Below are 5,455 nucleotides of genomic sequence, written 5' to 3'. Positions count from 1 at the left end.
TATTTGTGTGTTTACCCATTGATCATTAGTTGGCTTCTAGACATTTTCTCATATTTTTCCCTGTTCTAGGAATGCTCTCTTATCCTTTATCAGATGGGCGGCAATGTATCGCAGTGGTAGAGTTGCAGCCTTATAGCACCAGAAACCTGGGTTTGATCCTGACTACAGGTGCTGTCTGTACCGCGTTTGTATGTACTTCCTGTGACCCCATGGGTTTCCTCCGAGTGCTCCTGTTACCTTCCATCCTCCAAAGACGTACAGGTTTGTAAGTTAATTGGCTTTAGTTAAAAAAAAAAGTAATATTGTCCAAAGTGCATAGAATAGTGTTAGTGTAAAGGGTGATTGCTGGTCGGTTCGGACTCAATGGGCTGAAGGGCCTGTTTCCACACTGTACCTCTAAAGTCTAAAGATGCATCTTCTAACTCAACAGTAACAAGACACTGGGTTAGTGTCACGTGGAATCTTACAGCATGGAAACAGGCCCTTTGACCCAGCAAGTCCACGCTGACCATCAAACCCCCATTGACCCCAGTAATACACTAATCATAGGTTCCGCAAGACCCGCTGAGGTGCTACACTAATTCCTTTATTCTCCCCACATTCCTACTAACTTCCCTGGATTCCGCCACTTACTTCACCTCGGAGCAGCAGCCATTTATCCCACTGATCTGCACTTCCTTCAGATGCGGGAGGAAACCCACAGAGTCTTAGGATTGTCGCCACTATCATCAAGTTACGAACATGTAACAAATGACTCCTGTGTAGTGAATCCCAGAAGATTTACTTTCATTTCTATGGCCAACTGTGTTGGTTAAAAACTGGTAACACAACAAACTGCAATTTTTTCATTTAGTTTAATTTAGCTTAGATTGGGATACAGAGCAGAAACTGGCCCTTCGGCCCACCAAGTCCATGCCAACCAGCGATTACTCGTACACTAGTTCCATCCTACACACCAGGGACAATTTACAGAAGCCAATTATCCTACAAACCTGCACGTCTTTAGAATGTGGGAGGAAAGCGGAGTACCCGGAGAAAATCCACACGTTCAAAGGGAGAACGTACAAACTCTGTACAGCATCCATAGACAGGATCGAACCTGAATCCTCGGGTGCTGTAAGGCAGCAACTCTGCTGCTGCGCCAATGTGCTGAAATGTTGGTTGTCGACTATGGCATTCCATCTCCCCAGTGCTAAACATCCTGGGCCTCCTGCATTGTATTCTCCATCTGCAATGAGATGAATGAAAGGCAAAGAAAGAGAGGCATGCAAACAGAGCAACCATACTGACAGGCCTAGTCCATCCAAGTCAGGTCTCCATCAGATGCACCAGAATAGAGTTGCTGGTTTTCACCCTGTAACCCAACTCAGAGATACCAATTGGTGGTTAGATGGAGTTAGTTAGTTAGTTAGTTAGTTAGTTAGTTAGTTAGTTAGTTAGTTAGTTAGTTAGTTAGTTAGTTAGTTAGTTAGTTAGTTAGTTAGTTAGTTAGTTAGTTAGTTAGTTAGTTAGTTAGTTAGTTAGTTAGTTAGTAGAGTAGTTGGTCAGACAAGGAGAAAGGGGTAGATTTAATGAAGCAAGAACCAACTTTTTCTGTCACCAAAGTGGAAGGACAACAGTGTTAAAATGACTTGTAGTTAATGTAAGCAGTTGGCAAGTGGTTTTATTTGGAAGATTCAGATAACCTTTGGGCTTGAGCCAGTTAGAACATGGATGAAACAATACACACAACTTCTCCAGGGGGCACTGGCATTCACTTCTACTAATGCATGTGGTTTGGGAGCCTTCTTTGTGTTACAGAGGGTTAGTAGGGTCATGCAGTATTTCTCCCCCATACATGTCAGGCCTAGCCTTGTGTTTCAACACCATTTATATTGGAGCTGTCTAAAGTGGGCTCTTGATTAACCATTGGTTGGAAGAGTTGCTACCTCACAGTGCCAGACTCCAAGTTTTGATCCTGATCTTAGATGCTGTCTGTGTGGAGTTTGCACGTCCCCCCTGTGACCACGTGGGTTTCTTCCCACATCCCAAAGACATGTGGGTTTGTAGTTTAATTGGCCGCAGTAAATTGCCCCGAATGTGTAGGGGCTGGATGAGAAAGTGGGATAACATAGAACTATTTGTGAACGGGTGATCGATTGTTCGCATGGACTCGGTGGGCCAAAGAGCCTGTTTCCATGTGGTATCTTTCAATCAGACTCGTGCATTAATTATGCAATGCCTCGGAGGCTGTCAATGTAAAAAGCCTGCACTCCCCGTCTTAACATCAGCCTCCAGAGAGCATCCAGAAAATGCAATAAGAACACATTAACTACAAGTAGGAGAGCAGTAATAATGCACTAACCACAGTCAGACTCCTGTACAAGTACATTAAAAAGTGATTATACCTTTCAAGCTTATGGGAGCTTATTTTCACAGCAGTGCTCTATCCCCGAGAGTGCTGTACAAATATCTGCAAACCTCTTTAAATAGTAACATGTGGTTTTGAATGGTAAAAAGAAACTTGGGAGTGCTTGAAATTCGGAATAGTTACTAGTGTGACATAACTTTCAAACAAGCACCACTGCATTTTCTAATAAACAATAGTCAAGGAAGGTGCTATGTAATCGATTTGATTCATTTTGATGTGTGTGCGTTATCCTCATCTTGACATTGACCGTGAGAGTGGCTACTATCTGGTACCCTGAATAATTCAACTCAATTGTACTTGTTTTAGAATGGTTTTGGAATTAATACGTTTGCCAGTTTTTTTCTGGGTACAGCTGCATCTCTTTGGAGGGTTTAATAAACAGGCTAAGTTGCTTATTTATTCATTTGCAAGAGCACAAATTGGTCATCATGAAATACACTGGTGCAGTTGGGACCATTGGGACCATTGCCGTCCCTGTACATTCCACAGGCCTGTGGAACATTGCAAATCCCTGCCCACAGGCCTATTGGGCAGGGATTTCCAGAGATTAGCCCCAGTTACTCTTCCCTGAGGAGGAGTAATAAGTAATAAGAGTAACAAGTGGTGGAACAAGGAATTGTAAATACATGTTCACCAAAAAACAAAGGGCTTTTATGTAAGCCCTTTCACCCATAAGCTTCCCTGCTTTACATTTCGCTCCTTTTCTGCCTCTTGTCTCATTTTCATCTCTAGTCATTGTCCACCCACCTGCCATCAACCCCCCCACTTTTCCAGCTTTCTCTTCCCTGCTACAATCAGTCCGAAGAAGGATTCCAACACAAAGTGTCACTTATCCACGTCTTCCGGAGATGCTGCCCGCTGAGTTATTCCAGCATTTTGTGTTTTTTGGTAAACCAGCATCTGCAGTTCTTCGTGTCTCCATCTAACACCCAGCCCTTGTCTCACCTCACCCTCTCACCTCTTTATACCGGTCATCTTCCCTCCACACTCTTGGGACTGATGCCGGCTCTCGAGCTGTAATGGAGTCCGACGAAGGGTCCCACCATGAAACATTGTCTATCCCTGTCCTCCAGAGATTCTGTTCTGACCCATCCTGTCAGCGGAAAGTCTACACATGATTGCAATCAAACCGTGCGCAGTGTACAGGTACAGGATAAAAGGTATAATGTTTAGTGCAAGATTATTCTTTAGGTATAATGTTTAGTGCAAGATAGAGTCCAGTAAAGTCAGATTGAAGGTAGTCCAAGGGTCTCCAGTGAGGTAGACAGTAGGCCAGGACCACTCTCTAGTTGTTGATAGGATGGTTCAGTTGCCTGATAACAGCTGAGAAGAAACTGTCCCTGAATCTGGAGGTGTGCGTTTTCACACATCTGTACTTCTTGCCTGATGCCAGAGGGGAGAAGAGGGAGTGTCTGGGGCGAGAGGCGTCCTTGATTACACTGGTGGTCTTGCCGTGGCAGCGTAAAGTGTTGATGGAATCAATGGTAGGGAGGTTGGTTTGTTTGATGGTCTGGGCTGCGTTTTAAAGAGTAGTAAGCTCCCACCACAGTATGGCAGACAATTTAAAAAAGGACCTTCAAAGGGGTGACATTTCCAGCTGGACTTGTCCTTTAAAGAGGAAGAGCTGTGTGTCTGAGAGGGCCTGTAAGTTTCTTCAATGTATTTGACTGCTCACTGCAGCCAGGGTGCACGTGTGGTGGAGGCGGGCAGTGGTCCTGCAGAGAGGGACGGGAGATTCTTGCAAAATGTTTGTGGAAAATTCAACAGTGGCTGGATGGTGACTGACATGTGAAGGAGTTAAACATTTTCCCTCACAAGCTATTGGACAGCACAGTGGCACAGCGGTAGAGTTGCTGTCTTACCGCACCAGAGACTCGGGTTCGATTCTGACCACGGGAGCTGTCTGTACAAAGTTTGCACGTTCTGTCCGTGACTTGCGTGGGTTTTACCCGGATGCTCCAGTTTCTCCCACGTTCCAAAGTTGTACAGGTTTGTAGGGCTAATTGGCTTCGGTAAAGATTGTTAATTGTTCCTAGTGTGTAAGATAGTGTTAGTGTGCACTGATCGCTGGTCGGCACCGACTGGGTGGGCCAAAGGGCCTGTTTCCGCGCTGTATCTCTAAATTAAACTCAACTAAAACCTTTCAGATGAACATATAGATCTGAGTATGGCAGTGTTTTTTCAAAAATTCACTGAGATTTACTGAGGCGTAATCTTGAGTTGGGAGGATAATGTACAAATACAATGATGAACTGGTATTCTATTTAGCCTGTCTCTGCAAAGCCACAAAGTGCAAACCGTGTTGTAAAGTGCTCCAAATGATCACATCTGGAGCCAGTTTAAGGCATGTTGTTTCATGGTGTGGGACGTTTCAATCGAATGGTAGCTGCTTATAAATTAGTGGCTTCTACTGCTTGGAAGAGGTTTGAGTTTTCAAGGGCACACTAGGGGAGTCGTGATTTTATGTAAAAACAAGGTAATGCAGAAGAGATGCTGGTTTACATATAAACATGTAAAATTATAAAAGGACTGAACAAGCTAGATGCAGGAAAAATGTTCCCAATGTGGGCGAGTCTAGAACCAGGGGCCACAGTCTTAGAATAAAGGGGAGGTCATTTAAGACGGAGGTGAGAAAAAACTTTCTCACCCAGAGAGTTGTGAATTTATGGAATTCCCTGCCACAGAGGGCAGTGGAGGCCAAGTCACTGGATGGATTTAAGAGAGAGCTAGATAGAGCTCTATGGGCTAGTGTAGTCAAGGGATATGGAGAGAAGGCAGGCACGGGTTATTGATAGGGGACGATCAGCCATGATCACAATGAATGGCGGTGCTGGCTCAAAGGGCTGAATGGCCTCCTCCTGCATCTAGTTTCTATGTTTCTATGTTTACCAAGGAAAGACACAAAGTGCTGGAGTAACTCAGCGGGTTATGTGGGAAATTCATCTGGACGCTTCCAATTATCCTTAACCCTTGTGCTGACTTAATGCCCTGGGAGTCGATCACCTTGTTCCAGATGTGACCAATAATCATGGGCTATACAGTAGG

Source organism: Leucoraja erinacea, chromosome 17, assembly GCF_028641065.1.
Source record: "Leucoraja erinacea ecotype New England chromosome 17, Leri_hhj_1, whole genome shotgun sequence".
In the NCBI taxonomy this organism is placed as follows: domain Eukaryota; kingdom Metazoa; phylum Chordata; class Chondrichthyes; order Rajiformes; family Rajidae; genus Leucoraja; species Leucoraja erinaceus.
Note: the sequence above shows the minus strand (reverse complement) of the source record.